Here is a 16,990-nt window from a genome sequence, read left to right on the forward strand (position 1 = left end):
TCCAAATGATGTCACTATCAACTCCATGGGTTCTTGTGCTGTCTATCAGAAGAATCAGATGAGAGCACATTGGCACTGGAGCAAGCTTAGTTATTCATATGCAAAAGGGAGGCAGCATGTGGGATCAGAAGTCCTAAGTCAACTCAAACAAAGGACAAAGATACATAGCTTTCATGGCAGCTAGTGGGTAGACAGGGAGGTGGTCTCTTGATATCAGCACATGTGGGGGTGGAGTTTGGGTTGTGCCTGGGCTCTTTTTCATAATACTTCTTCATGCAACACTTATATCATTACTATCTGAAATTTCCACATTAGTGCTGCGCCCCTCCCCTGACTCAGGCAATGGCAAGGCCCTACTGAGGTGGATGGCGCAAGGCGTCCATCCTCCAGAGGAGCGCAGTATGTTTCTGGGAATGGGCTGGTTTGTTTTTGTATTCCTTTAATAAGTATAGTTGCAACTTCTCATATGACCATTAAGTATGAAGGAAAAAAACACGACTTTCCCAATTAATGCAACTACTTCTAAAGAATAGCTCTGTTTGCTCTAAATGCAATGATTCAGCTGTGGAGCGTAAATTGTTAATGTCTAATGAAAAACTCCCTGAATTCCTGTCAAGGAAGTTTTTGAGAAATTAAATTAAAATCTAGAGAAGAAGAATTAATGTTAAGAAGACAGATTAGTGCTTAGTACTGGGCAACTTGTTCTTGTTCCTGTGCACAATGGTTTGTGCTCTTACTCTTGTTTGATTAAAATTAATAACAAGTCAACCACTTGCCGTAACCATGGCACCGGTTCCAGTCAGTAAGTCAAGAAAGAATAGTCAAGGGATAGGCCAATAGTTTGGGACATTTCTAACTATTATTAAAACCTAACTAAGCAGAAACAGCTCAAAGCAAAATGCGAACTGAAAGTAAAATATGCTTGTTCATGCATATGCCAAGATACATTCTTCTATTCTAATTGTAGCTACATAATATTTTGTTTCTTTGAATAATGATTCCTGTTTTGTAACCACAAAGTACTGTGAGCCTGCCAAAATGAAAAGTGTATATGATCAACTTCACAAGTAAAGATTGGGATTCAGCACCTTCACTTTGGTGTCTGTGTTGCTTCTCCACCCCCTTTCGCCGACTCCTCACCATCTGTTGTCTCCTGAGACCCCCTGTTGGAGCTGGTCTCTGACACACTAGAGTGTGATTTTTACAATGCAAATAAAATAAAGGTAACAATAGATTATACATGTTTTGGACCTTAACACCTGGAATGTCCTAATATTATTTCAGAAGTGGGCAGATTATTGTCCTGTTTCAGTTTGATTTTTTTCTTTTTTTAAACCAGGGGTGTTCTACTACTGAACTACCACTAAGCCACTCACCAGCCCTATTTTGTATTTTATTTAGAGCCAGGATCTCATTGAGTCTTTTAGCATCTAGCTTTCGCTGAGGCTGGCTTTGAACTCTGATCTTCCTGTCTCAGCTTCCTGAGCCACTGGGATTATAGGCATGTACCACTGCTCCAGGCATCAGATTGTTTTTTCAGATGAGGTCTCACTAAATTGCTCAGGCTAACAACGAACTTAGAATCCTGCCTCAGTCTCCTGGGTAGCTGGGATTACCTAGATGCACAGCCATGGCCAGCTGCAGGTTTGATTTTTTTTTTTTAATATTTAGTATTATAATATTAGGACATTCCAGGTGTTAAGGTCCAAAACATGTATAATCTATAGTTACCTCTATTTTATTTAATATTTATTTTTAGTTATAGGTGGACACAATGTCTTTATTTTACTTTATGTAATGCTGAGGGTCGAACCCAGGGCCTCATGCACGCCAGGCGAGTGGCCCACCTCTGAGCCACAACCCCGGCCCAGCAGGTTTGACTTTGATGGCCTTGTTTCTCCTTGTTCTGCCTTCTTGGTAGCTCTGCTGACCATATACTCTCTAAAGGCCAAACTCACTTTCCAATCTCCCATCTCCAGGGGTATTATCTTCACAGCCTTGAAGACTGGCCCACTTGTTAACCCCCATAGATGAAGGGCTTGTTTAGCTGTCTCACTCCCTGCTGAGAGATTTTATCTTCCTTAATCTGAGCGGATCATGGGAGCAGGGCCCCTCTGGTATGGGTGCTGGTCCTGCATGTTCCTGGAGGAATGAGAATCTCTCACTCTTGGGTTCAAAGAGGGTGCAGAAGAAGATGGGTTAACAGACAAATGATAGTTGTCAGGGAATAGTGCTTGGAAACCCTGCATGGACATTAGCTGGATTTGAAATTGCTTTAGCCTGGAAGATTCACATTTATATAAGCAGGTAAAATAAACAAGGGGAAAAAATAAGAAGTGTCACAAAATTGAGAGCAAAGGGCTGAGTAAGGGCCTTGGACCCTCCAAACCAGTCTGGAAGAATCTGAAATAACAGACCACCCCATGGCCATGCCTCAGTTTTTTCATTTTTTCCAAGATGGCAATGTTTCTTTTGAGACTTTGATGTTTTTATTATTTGCCTAGAGGTATTAATATAGAATCTGTCCCCTAGAAGGACACAGATTCCCTGGCTTCTGAAATCAGATAGTTGAGGACACATGGCCTAAAGAGCAAAATAAGTGGCAAAGGACTGAAAAAGTAGAAATCAGGGGACATCTGGCAAAGCTCTTTTAACAGTGTTCTAATAATCCTGAGCAGGGAATCTGGACTCTGTAGTTGGAGCCAGGTTGTCTTTTTAGGAGCCTAGGGTTTTCTTTTCTTTTTTTTTTTCTTTTATGACTTCACCAGTATTTGCATAAAAACAACAGGATGTCTATCATTGGTTTTTTTTGTTTGTTTGTTTTGTTTTTTGTTTTTTTTTAGTTGTAGTTGAATACAATACCTTTATTTTATTTATTTATTTTTATGTGGTGCTGAGGATCGAACCCAGGGCCTCGCACGTGCTAGGTGCTAGCCCTTGTTTTTTTTTTTTTTTTTTTTTAATATTTTTAGATATAGATGGACACAGTAACTTTTTATTTACTTATTTTTACATGGTACTGAGGATCGAACCCCAGTGCCTCACACATACAAGGCAAGCGCTTTCCCACTGAGCCATAACCCCATCCCCTATCATTTCTTGACAATTAAAATAGATTAAGTATTACCTTAAAAAGCAGCTAGATATTTCAGCCCAAAGAAAATGTACTATCATACACTCTAAAATAGAATATAAAAGGAAGTCAAAGCCAAAGGTATCCAACCAGCTAAATTATGCAGGCACTCCTTTCTCTTTTTAATGGCTCCATGAGATGAGCCACTGGAAGAAACATATTTAGAGTCAATGAAAATCGCTTTTTTTTTTTTTTCTAAATCTTTACCTAAGCAGAGGGTCCTTGTCAGAGCTACAAAGCACCACCTCTTCTATGGAGGTATCTTGAGAAGGGCTTTTATTATTATTATTATTATTATTATTATTATTATTATTTTATTATTATTATTATTATTTCTTCCTTTTTCTGGGTTACTATCACATATCTTGATCTTTGTTTTCCTTGTTCCATAAAACTGCTCTGAAGATCTGAATTTTTTTAATAGCAAGTCTTTTAGATCTGCCTCAAATTGACTAAGCACATGTTTACGATCCGTCAGAGTCTTCTGTGATAGCTATTACCAGACACTTTTTCATAAAAACCCTTCCTTCACCATCTCCTGGCTTTATGTACCTTTTGGTGGGGTACATAAAACAAGGGACTCCATCTTGATCCTGACATCTTTCATTGTTTTTATATTCCTCTCTTGTCCTTTGAAGACATCACTAATAAACCATCCTGACTGTCCCTCACTGTGTGGAGATACATGTGACCCAGTTGTTGATCGGCAAGTCCCACATTGGAGGGAAAGTGATTGACAACTGGGATCTGTGTCAAAAACTTTTAGCTACATTTGAGCAACAAAGAGGTTTAGAAGGAGTGGTTCTTGGGCTAAGCTTACTTGGAACCCATTGTTAGGTTTAATCTTCTCTGTTCTGGAATAATGGTTAGCATCTCAAGGTATCGGGCCACATCGCTTTGTTAGTAGTTCTACCTCAGAAGACTTTGGAGAGGCCACTGTCACGAAGTTTTAAAAAGGAAATACAGAACAAATCCAAAAGGAAATAAAAAAGCAAAACTAAAAGAAAATACAAAACAAAAGCAGAAGGAAACGTAGAACAAAACCAAACGGATGAAAACAAAAAAATTCAGTGTGTATGGTAGTTTTGACCCAAGAAACATAATGTTTTGTCATATCGATTTTGTCATGCCAATCAAAGGAAACCAAATTTGCCGTAAAATAGGTTTATTTTTCTCAAAAAGCTGTCCTTGTTAGAGACTTCTTCATAAATCTTATTGTAAACTCTGCAGAAAAGAATCAAAACTGTGGATGATGAAAGACTGAGAACAGCCACAATTAGAATTTTTATAAGAGTTTATTGCATACAGTGTTTTAAGGTAACAATCATGATTGGGAACATTTACCAGGACCATCAGTTTTGTTTTGTTTTGTTTTGTAGTGGGGATTGAACCCAGGGTGCTCTACCACTGAGCTACATCCTTGGTCCTTTATATTTTTTTATTTTGAAGTAGGATCTCATAAGTTGTTGAGGGTCTCACTAAGTTTCAGAGGCTGACCTTGAACTTGTGACTCTCTTTTTTTTTTTCAATTACTCTCTCTTTTTTTTTTTTTTATTGGTTATTCAAAACATTACAATTCTCAAAAAAAAAAATATTAAAATTCTCAAAAAAAAAAAAAAAAAGGGGGCTGGGGATGTGGCTCAAGCGGTAGTGCGCTCGCCTGGCATGCGTGCGGCCCGGGTTCGATCCTCAGCACCACATACAAACAAAGATGTTGTGTCCGCCGATAACTAAAAAATAAATATTAAAATTCTCAAAAAAAAAAAACATTACAAAGATTGCAGAATCACATCGGTTACACATCCACATTTTTACATAATGTCATAATAGAACTTGTGACTCTCTTGGCTTAGCTCCCTAGTGATTGGAATTATAGGTGTGTGACACTGAGACTGGAGTCTGATTTTCTGATCATTTTCTGTGAGTCAGTGTTTATAAGCCAAAAAATATCAATCACAGTGTTCCCTCCAATGCTGTGTTAGTCAATTTCTCATCTTTGTGAACAAAATACCTGACAAGAACAATTTATAGGAGGAAAAGTTATTTTGGGTTCACAGTTTCAGCAGTTCAGTTCATGGTGGACTGACTTCATTGCTCTAGGTCTGAATATTGCCTTTTTAATAAAATCTAAGAAGCCAAGATACTTGAATTCATATTTAGCATTTGATGTTTAGCATTTTAAGCTTAGTTGCAAATGACTCTGTTCTTTTTTTCTTTATCATATACATTCATAAACATTTGTCCCATGGCAATCCTTTAATCAATAAACAGAAAAGAAAGTGTCAAGAACGTGAATCAAGAAATGAGAAGACACGGAAACCTCAGAGTTAGACCAGGTATCAGATCTCCACAGGTAAAAGGCAACAGAGTTACAGATGTTCACTAAACAGCACACCAGATTTAGGATTCCATAAACCAAAACAAAGACCTCTGCAGATGTACATAATCCAAAATAGTTTCTGGAGCCATGTGCCATGATGCACAACTGTAATCCCAGCCATGTGGGAGGCCAAGGCAAAGAGGATCACAAATTCAAGGCAAGCTGGGGTGACTTAGCAAGACCCTGTCTAAAAACAAAAAAAATAAAAAGGAGCCGGGCTTGGTGGAGCATGCCTATAATCCCATTGGTTTAGGAGGCTGAAACAAGAGAATCACGAGTTCAAAGCCAGCCTCAGCAATGGTAAGGTGCTAAGCAACTCAGTGAGACCCTGTCTCTAAATAAAATACAAAATAGGGCTAGGGATGTGGCTTAGGGGCCAAGTGCCCCTGAGTTCAGTCCCCAGTAGCCAATAAATAAATAAATAAAAAGGAATGAAGAAGTAGCTCAGTGGTAAGGCACCCCTGGTTTTGATCCCCAATAACACACACACACACACACACACACACACACACATACACACACAGTTTCTGAAACCAGAACAGAGCCTGTCACAAGACTGCTGGAGTGGTGCAGACAGTTCATGTCCAAATGGGCTGAACAAGCTGGGGGGGCCATCACAGATGTCTACTGTGTGACACAGATTATAACCAGTGAGCAATGGAAACAAAAGAAGGACTATGGAATAGAGGACACAGACGCAAGTTGGAGGGCATCCTTTGGATGGGGAGGCTTGCACAGCCAGGACAGCCTACCCATTATAGCTAATGCTGAAGCAATGGTTCTGGTGCCACTTGGCATCCATGAAGCTAGTGAAAGTCATACATTATTGCTTTTATCATTTTCTCATTTAGTCCTTGCCTTGCCTCCATCTCCATAGAAGATATTGATCATTCCTATTCTTTCATTGGTCAGCCTGTGAATTTAAACATACATTCATAATAATTATACATAGTTATAGGGTGTGTGTGTTGGGGGGGGTGCACGCACGTGTGTGCATGCATGTGTGCCTGTTACTAAGGATTAAACCCTGGGGTGCTCTACTATTAAACTACAAGCCCAATCCTTTTCATTTTTTATTTTGAGACGGTCAGGGTCTTGCTAAATTGTCCAGGCTGGCCTCACACTTGGGAACCTCCTGCCTCAGTGTTCCAAGGAGCTGGGATTACAGATGTGCAACACCATGCCTGGTAACATCAATGTGATGTTTTGATACATAGATACAAGGTGCAATGGTTGAATCCAGGTAGTTTGTATATCTATCCTTTCAAACATTTATCATTTCTTTGTCTTGGAATATTCAAAATTCTTCTAGCTATTTTGAAATATATAGTAGAAGCTGGTGATATAGCTCAGTGATACAGCACATGCTTTGCATGCTTGAGGTCCTGGGTTTGATTCCCCAGCACTACAAAAAAAAAGAAACATAAGATAAATTATTGTTCATTATAGTTCCCCTTACTGTGCCATGAAACTCTAGAACTTATTCTTCCTAGCTCTATTTGTGTATCTGATAATCAGCCTCTCCCTAACTCCCTCTCCCTCCCACCCTTCCCAGTCTCTAGTAACCACTATTCTACTCACTACCTGTATTAGCCAGCTTTACATTGCTGTGACAAAAATACCTGACATAAACCACTTAAAGGAGGAAAGATTTATTTTGGTTCATGGTTTCAGAGGTCTCAGTCCATGGTGAGCTGACTCCGTTGCTTTGGGCCTGAGGTGAGACAGAACGTCATGGCAGAAGGGCATGGTGGAGGAAAGCTGCTCAGCTTATGGCAGCCAGGAAATGGGGTTTGGGCAGGAACAATTTATAACTCCCAGGGCACTGCCCCAGTGACCCACTTCCTACAACTAGTTCCCATCTTCTACATTTCCCAATAATGCCTTCAAATTATTAATCCACTGATGAGGTCGCAGCCCTCATAACCCAATCGCTTCCTTAAAGCCTTACCTTTGAACATTGCTGCCTTGGAGAACAAACCCTCAACATATGAGTTTTGGGAAGACACTTTACATTCAACCATAACACTGCTTCTACAAGATCAATGCTATTTAGCTTCCACTTATGAGAACATGTGGCATTTATCTTTCTGTGCCTAGCTTATGTCACTTAACCTAATACCCTCTAGGCATATCTATGCTGCCATAAATCACAGGATTTCATTCTTTTATAGATGAATAAAATTACATTGTGCATATTTTTTAAGAATTTTTTTTAATATTTATTTTTTAGTTTTCAGTGGACACAACATCTTTGTTTGTATGTGGTGCTGAGGATTGAATCCGGGCAGCACGCATGCCAGGCGAGCGCGCTACCACTTGAGCCACATCCCCAGCCCTGTGCATATTTTTTTAAATATGTATTTTTTAGTTGTAGTTGGACACGATACCTTTATTTATTTATTTTTATGTGGTGCTGAGGATCAAACCCGGGGCCTCGCACGTGCTAGACGAGCGCTCTATTACTGAGCCACAACTCCAGCCCTCCATTGTGCATATTATATACCTTGACCAAAACTGGATATCACTTATTTATATATCTAAAAACTTGAATATATACATTTTTAGAAGGAGAAAATTTTTCTTAAAATTGATTGATTTTTAGTCCTTTAGAGCAGTTGAGATTTTTAAGAATTCAGTGTAGAAAATAGAAAGCTGCCCTGTTTTCCTCATACATTTCCCCATTATACACATCTTGCTTTAATGTGGCACATCTGTAATAAATTATGGATCAGAATTGATACTCTATTAACCAAAGTTTATAACTTATATTCAGATTCATGTTTTATGCTGTATATTACGTGGGTGTTGACAACATATAAAGATGATGCTACCATAGTTTCACTGCCCTAAAATCACCTATTTCACCTATTCCTTCATTTTTTCCTCCTTTAACCCCAAACTCCCAGAAATTACTGATATTCTTACTCTTTCCATGATTTTGCCTTTTCCAGAATGTCATGTACTTGGAATCATACAGTATGTTATGTAGCCTTTTCAGATTGCCTTCTCTTATTAATACACACTTAAATTTCTTTGATATTTTTGTGGCAAGACTAACTTACAAAATTTAAATGAGTATGTACAGACAATTATAATAACGTCCACATTCACGTGATGGATTTTTCCTAAAGGACCATCATCAAAAAGGAGATACTCCACATTGAGGACCATTATCTGTTGCTGTGGCTTGATTAAATGTCCCGCCAAGGTGCATGTGCTGAAGACAGTCCCTAGTCCCTGGCACTATTGGGAGGCAGTGGAAACGTTAAGAGATGAGATCTGGTGGCACATTTTTAGGTGACTGGAGTCTTGCCCTCGTAGGTGATTGAGGGACCTCAGTTTCTTCTTTCTTTCTTTTGCTCCCTGGCCCATTGTGAGGTGAGCAGTTTTGCTCTACCATATATGCTCCCGCCATGATGTGCTGCTTCACCCCAGGCCCAAATCATGGACTAGAACCTCTGAAACCAGGAACCAAAATAGACCTTTTCTCTTTATAAGTTTACTATCTCATGTGTTTGTTATAGTAATGGAAACCTGACTACCTCATCTGTTGCTCCTTTGGAAATGAAAACAGTTTGATGTTTGTAGGTTGGTGTTGCTTGATAAGTGAATATTTTAAGAAGACCTGTTTAACACATGAAATACATCATATGTTGGGGAAGGATGGTCAGGAAATCAATCTAGCCAGAGCACAGGTAAACTTTAGAAACTGGGTCAGAAGTTCAGAAAAACAGTACAGAAGTAGTCAGCTCTCCTGAAGTCAGTATCATTGATTTCTCTCATTAAAAGGATAAAATGGAGAGAGGTAGTAAAAATATAAAATAGGCAGATTATGCCAGCCATTTCAGTAGAATAGACCTTCACCCACTGTTCTGTTTATAGGAGTCATTTGGGGATATCTGAGACAGTTCCAAATGGTGGTCAGCAATTAAGATTGCAAGGAACAGAGAGGGTCTTAAGTTAAGACATGCAGTCTTGCTGGAACAAGGTACTTGGCACTTTCTTCCTCTTTCTCTTTTTGTGTCTCTCTTTCTCTCCTTCCTCCCTTTCTTTCTTCTTTTCTTCCTCCCTTCTCTTTTGTATCACTTTTTTTTAAGTTAAACCTTGAATAGATTAGATAAATGTGTAGAAAAATAATATGACCAACATTGGTATTAGAATATTACCTTTACCTCTGAAGTTCCTAATCCCATTTGGAAGTAATCACCATCTTCAATTTTGTGCTTATTAATTTCTTAGTTTTCTTTATAGTTTTATCATGTTTGTAACTTTTTAAAAAATATTTATTTTTTAGGTGTAGATGGACACAACACAATGCCTTTATTTTTATGTGGTGCTGAGGATCGAACCCAGGTCCCACCTGTTCTAGGCAAGCGCTCTACCGCTGAGCCACAATCCCAGCCCCCATGTTTGTATCTTTAAACAATTTTTTTCAGTTTTGCAAAAAAGTTATATATTTTTTCTCAACCTGATCAAAATTTTTATTTAGCTGAATTCAAATCTTATTTGTGTGTCTAATTTTTTTTCAGTGCTGGGAATCACTGAAAAAGAAAGGCCTCATACGGGCTAGGCAAGTGCTTTATCACTGAGCTTTACCCGTGGCCTGAGCATGACTAATTTTTAAAACATCTTCATATGGTTTGATTTACACCATATAATTCACTTAAAGTGTAACATTCCGTGTTTTTAAGTGTATTTCCAAGGTTGTAGAACCATCACCATTACCTAATTCTGTCACATTTTCATCTCTCCAGAAAGAACCCTGTGCCTTTTAGCAGTCACAGTCAACTCGACCATTCAATTCTCTCTGCTCCCAGCCCTAGGCAACCATTAATCTACTTTCTCTATATATAGATTAGTTTTTTTTCTGTACATTTCCTGGAAATTCAGTCAGACAAAAATATAGTCTTTTATGTCTGGCTTCTTTGACTTACATGTTTTTTAGGGGTATCTGTGTTACATCATATAGTTGTGTATCAATGTTTCATTCCTTCTTTTTAAAAAAATATATATTTTTTAGTTATAGATAGACACAATACCTTTATTTTATTTGTTTATCTTTATGAGGTAACCCATAACCCCACATGTGCTAATTAAGTGCTCTATAATGGAGCTATTGTTATGCCAGATTCGTGGGACCCCAATAGACCTCCAGGAGCCGAATCCCATGCAATTACACAAGAGTCTTTATTGCAAGCTCGAGCCTGGACTCTCAACTGTTCCCGACGCAGCGGTCCCAGGGAGTGAGTCCTGATCCTTTGTTCAGTGAGATTTTATAGGTTTTGGGGGGATACTCTATGCAAACATCACACAGCAAATCATTCCAGACCACAGGGAAGTCAAACAACAACTCTTAACATTGATTAGCACATTCAATGGCAGGAACAAGTTGGGTACCGGTGATTGGTTAGTACAAGAGGGGGATTCCTTTGAACTGATTGGTTTAGGCCATGAGGGGTGTACGTGCCGAACCACATGGCTTCCCAACATGTTATCAACCACCATAGACTACTGGGGGGTCATCTGGCATTCCAGGTATTTTCCCTGTCTCAAGCTGATTGGAGGTTGCTAGGGGGGTTGCCATGGGTCCTCACCTAGCCTAACTGAGTCAGGGACACCTGGCACCGCAGATCTCTCCTGTTATTTACAGACAAACAACTCAGCGGGGGTGGGTATGTGCTTAGGAGTGCTTGGTGGGTTTTTCCAAGGACAAGGGCTACACCCCCTTCCTTAGGACAGGCCTTGAGGTAGAAGCTGCTGTTATTTATTTAATTTTAAAAATGGAGTCACATCAGTTTCTCACTACAAACCCAGCCCAATTAATTCCCTATTTATTACCAAATAATATTCCATTGGTTAGATATGATATGCAACTTTTAATGATTCATTCACTGGTTGCTGGTCATTTGGGTTGTATCCACTTCTTGGTTATCATGAGCAATGCTGTGATGAACGTTTGTGTACACGTTTTTATACAGTCATGTGTTCTCATTCCTCTTGGATTTATACCTAGGACTAGAATTTCTGGGTTCTATATCAAGGTGGTGTTTAATCTTTGAGAATAATGGCAGATTTGCAAAGTGGCTGCAAAACATTGCAATCTCGCCAGCATTGTATGAGAGGTATTTTGTCTTTTTATTACTGAGTTGTAAGAGTTCTGTATTGTGATATGATATATAATTTGGGGGGGTTTTCATCCATAGTTCCTGGCTTATAACTTCCTTTCCAAGATTGGACATTAAAAACTAGAATTTCCCTTCACTGTGGCAGATCATTGAAATTCTCCCCTTGCCTTTCTGTCTTGGAGCTGACCATACAGACATTCTCTGACCTGCTTTGTGTAGTATAAGAGCATAAAACCCTCCTTTCAGAAAAGATTTTTTTCCTGTGTCCTAGAAGGAGGAATGTTGTACAGAGAGTCTAAGAAGAATCCAAACAGACACACCACTTAGTCTGTTATCATTAGGTCATACCGTTTTTGACCAATCACATTTCAGCACAGTTTTCCATGCTCCTATCAAGTTTATGCAATGAAGTCTCCATAAAAACCTAAAAGGACTAGGTTTGGAGAGCTTCTGATAGCTGAGCACATAGAGGTTCCTGTAGGGTGGCCCTACTGCAAAGGGCACAGAAGGTCCACTCTCTTCCCTGATTGCCTTGCTCTTTGTTTCCTTTATAATAAACATAAACATTTCCTGGCTTTCTGTGGCCACTCAAGCAAATTAATTAAGCTCAAGGAGGCAGGGTGGTCAGAAAAATCCCAGTTTATACCATATTGGTTGGAAGCACAGGGGCTTGTGATTGACATCTAAAGTGGATGATGACTCTTGAGGACTGAGCTTTCCACATGTGAGATCTGACACTGATGGTGTCAGAATTGAATTCCATCAGAGGACAACCAGGTGATGATGTCCACTGCAGAACTGGTAGCTTGCTGGGTGTGTAACGCCACACGCATCTGGTGTCCAGAAATTGAGTCTGTGTTGGATTTTCCTCTTTATTATCAGATTTATATATTCTATGTTCCTTAGCAGACATATGATCTGCAAATAATTTTTCCCATTCTATGGATTACCTTTTCACTTTATTAATAAATTTCTTGAAACACCAAAATTTTTTCATTCTGATGAAGTCCAACTTACTTATTTTTGTGTGTTCTAGGTTTATCTAACTGAAGACAACTTTAATAATTTTTCTGAAGTTTGCTTTTTTTTTTTTAAAGAGAGAGAGAACTTTTAATTTTATTTTTTAGTTTTCAGCAGACACAACTTCTTTGTTTGTATGTGGTGCTGAGGATCAAACCCGGGCCGCACACATGCCAGGCGAGCGCGCTACCGCTTGAGCCACATCCCTAGCCCCAAGAAGTTTGCTTTTTTAATTCAACAATAGTTTCCCAAGATTCATCTATTTCATATTCTGGGTCACTATAATTCATTTCTTTTCACTACTTTATCACATTGTATCTTTTTAATAATCCACAATTTATTTATCCATTCTACTGTTAATAGACATGATGAGTCACTTGCTGGCATAGTGTGTTATGAATATTTGTGCTTTTGCCTCCTGGTGCCATCTAGGAAGAACTTCTCTAGAATGAATGTACCGAGTGTAATCTGCAGGCCTCTGGGTGAAGATCAAAAACAATTCTCATAATGATCCTGTTATTTGCCTATTTTGTTGTGTTGCACTGGTGTTTAAAAAGCAATGATGGACAAAGCTGTGGCTGCTTTAGCATGAACAAAGTCTGCATCCCTTACCAGCAGCATTAGTAGGGGAAAAGAAAAAAAGCCAATTTTATTGAGGAATATTCTTGGTGAAGGTGTAAAATTTACTGGTTTTATTAAAACTTCACCTTTTGGGATACATCTTTATAATGTTGTTCGACAACTTAAGAAGCCCATGTAAGTTACTTCTGCTATACAGAATGACGGTAATCTTGATTAAAAGTGCTTGTGAAGTTGGATTGTAAGAGGAAATAGCCTCTTTTTCATAGATCACCAATTTACTTGATTGAATGATTTACATAAAGGCTTGGGTGGTAGGCAGGCTTTCCTCAAAATAGAACCCAGTGAGCTTGTTACTGCAAAGAAAACAACTGTATTACCAATGATGACATCTGAGCTTTCAAGAGAAAATTAGAATTTCAGAAATCTTATATCCCACATTATCATCTTGACAGACTCTGATTCTTATGTTTATTGTTTTTCTTTTAATGAGATCAGTACTGCTAATGAGGATCAGGAATGAATATTAAATGTGATTTTTTTATGTGGTGTAATGAAATGTTTCAGTTTAGCAATTTGGGGGTCATTTCATGCTCCCAAGAAACAGCTGGATGCCATGCTCTGCTTACCTAGGCAATCCCACCTTTACTCACTCCCTGACCTGAGAATTAATTTTCTTTCTTCTCAGATCATCAAATGCTTTTAGAAGATTTTTCATGGAAGAATTGAATTTGTTTTCTATGGGAGAATTGATCAAGATACCTTGTTGTAGGGACAGATGGGGCAAGGCATCAAAGATAGCAGGAAACAGTTTTATTTGGCTGCAGTCAGGTTCAGAGGGCACAGCTTTTGCTGTAATCAATCAACCTCCTGAACCCCGAGTTCAGATAGTTTCAGAATTTTATACCCAGCATGTAAGGGGAAGAGCTCAGAAGTTCACAATCTGCAGAAGTTCACATAAAAGCAGCTTTTCCTTTCACTGTTCTTGGCAAGTTAACCCTTCAAGGACAACACCTGAGAAGGGAGACCTTCTTCTCCCCTTTTTTTCTCCAGCTGCCAGCTGTTACCCCATGGAGCCCAACTGGTAACTTCTCTTATTTTAGAAATGTAGACATCTCTGTGAAGCCCAGCTCAAGTCCAGAGGCCTTGTTACATATTTCTACAAACTACTAAACTGGATACATGTTTGTGAAAAACTAGTAAGGGGTGTCCAGCACTTGGAGCACCAATTTCTTTCAGGTTAGCAGCCAAGTAAAATAAGGCAACATGAAAATAGAAGTTCATCTACATTGAACTCTTTTGTAGAGACTCTTTTGTTGACAGTCCTAAAATCAGCCATTGTGAAGATGGAGAAATTCTGGAGAAACCCAGTTAAGATTTTCTGTGGAGAAAGGGGGTGCCTCTACAACCTAACCCAGAAAAGGAAGACCGTACATTTTAAAAATATATTTTTTAGTTGTTGATGGACCTTTATTTTATTTATTCATATGCAGTGCTGAGAATGGAACCCAGTGCCTCACACGTGCTAGGCAAGTGCTCTACAACTGAGCTACAGCTCAAGACCTCATTTTTTAACCTATTAGTATTTAATGGATATATATTTTATAACTTAATTGTTAGACTGAATTCATAGCACATATTAACAGAAAATGAACATGAAAATGACAATTCAGTTTTTATTCTGTCACTTTCCAGTTTGCTGAGTATTGATATCCAGCATGTAAGAGGAGGGGCTCAGAAGTTCACAGTCTGCAGAAGTTCACATAAAAGCAGCTTTTTATAATCCCAGCCCCAAGGTGTCCTCAGAGATTCATTCCTGTAGACCTAATTGCCATTTGGCATCTTCACTTGGATGTCCAACAGGCACTCAAGCATAACACGGTAAAAACTGAAAGCTGATTTTTCCCAAACTTGCACTTTTCCCGGTATTCTCTGTCTCAGCAAGGAGCACATCCATTCATCCATTTGTTCAGGGAAAATAAACTTGGAGTTAGTCTTGTTTTCTCTCTTTTCCATTAACATTCTATCCAAAAGGCAGTTCTGAAACTCTACTTTGTAATATATCTGACCACTTTCTTTCTTTCTTTTTTTTTTTTTTCCTTACAGGTACTGGGGATTGAACTTGGGGACACTCAACCACTGAGCCACATCCCAAACCTTATTTTGAATTTTATTTAGAGACAGGGTCTCACTGAGTTGCTTAGTGCCTTGCTTCTGCTGAGGCTGGCTTTGAACTTGTGATCCTCCTGCCTCAGGCTCCTGAGCCACTGGTATTACAGGCGTGTGCCCCCCCACTCGGCTCTGTCTGACCACTTTCTGCATCACCTGTAGTGCTAAGCACACAGACCTATGATGACCAATAGAGTATGGCAAGAGAGATGCTATGTAGCTCCTAAGACTAGGTCAAAGGAAGGCCATATGATTGCACCTTGCTGACTTGGGATACTCACTCTTGGAACTCAATGCCAGTATCCAGTAAAAAAGCTCAAGTGGAGAGAAACAGAGAACCTTCCCTAACCCACAGCCCTGCCAGTTGATAGCTAGCACAACCTCCCTACCCTGAAAGCATATCCTCCAACTCCCTGTCAAACTGCCCCAGTCAATGCCACTTGGGACAGAGGTGATCCATTCCTACTAAAGTCTATCCAATTGGCAGTCTTGAGAAAAAAATAAATGGATATTGTTTTAAGCCAACACATTGGTAAAATATTGTTGTTACATAGGTAACTGAAATAAACCTCAAACATAAATCACCTAAAATAAGAACACTCACTTTTTTTGTTTTCATTTCCACACTTTGGACAGGGCTCCCCAGGGACAACTCTTCTCCGTTCCAGCATGTTTGAGGCATTTGCTGGGAAGAGTCAAACGTGTGGGTCTGGAATCATCTGGGATTTTTTTTTTTTTTTTTTTTTTACTCACATTATCTGGCAGCTGGGCTGTGATACTCATTTTCACCTCCCTTGGACATACCACAGGAGTCCCAGCAGTTGGCCTCTCCTGTACCTTGGGCTCCCTACAGCACCAAAACCTGAAGGTAGTCACCCTTCAAATGCGGTGGCTTAGGATTATGAGAGCATGTTTCCAGCAACCAAGTCAGACCTTCATGGCCTTTGTACCTAGCCTCTGAAGCCACACAGCACCACTTCTGTTCTGCTCCACTGATTGTCAAAGTCACAGTGTGGCCATAGATCTACTACTACTTGTGGGAATATATGAAAGAATCTACAACTCTGCTATAAAAGTACCATAAACAATTTTACTCTGATTTGTTAAATATGGTTTTCTTGGTATTTATCCTGCCTTGAGTATGTGGCTTAATACTTTTGGCAGTTTAGAGAGTTGAAACTTTGCAAAAAAGTATATATGGAGTCAAATAGATATTCTATCCACTCACTTGAACTTTGAAGACATTCAAATAGCTGCTATTTGTCTCCGTGGTGTCCTCTCCTAAAGTGTCTCCTCAGTCACTTGGCTTAACTGTAGTCTACAGATTCATAAGATTGCATATAAGCACAAATGAAAAATTTTGAAATGTTTTTTCCACGGTGTTACTAGAAAGCTTTAATTATCTGAGTGGGTAATCCTAATTTTGTGCATTTGCCAGATATCCAATTCAGATCCATTATTCTTTTATAAACTAGTAAGTTTTTTATATTATCTTACCTATCACATAGCTAAATTTGTAGAATGAAAGCTACATAATCTTTGTATAATGTTGGGCATGCTTAGTATGTGCAAGGCCCTGGA

This window comes from Callospermophilus lateralis, chromosome 3 (assembly GCF_048772815.1).
Source record: "Callospermophilus lateralis isolate mCalLat2 chromosome 3, mCalLat2.hap1, whole genome shotgun sequence".
In the NCBI taxonomy this organism is placed as follows: Eukaryota; Metazoa; Chordata; class Mammalia; order Rodentia; family Sciuridae; genus Callospermophilus; species Callospermophilus lateralis.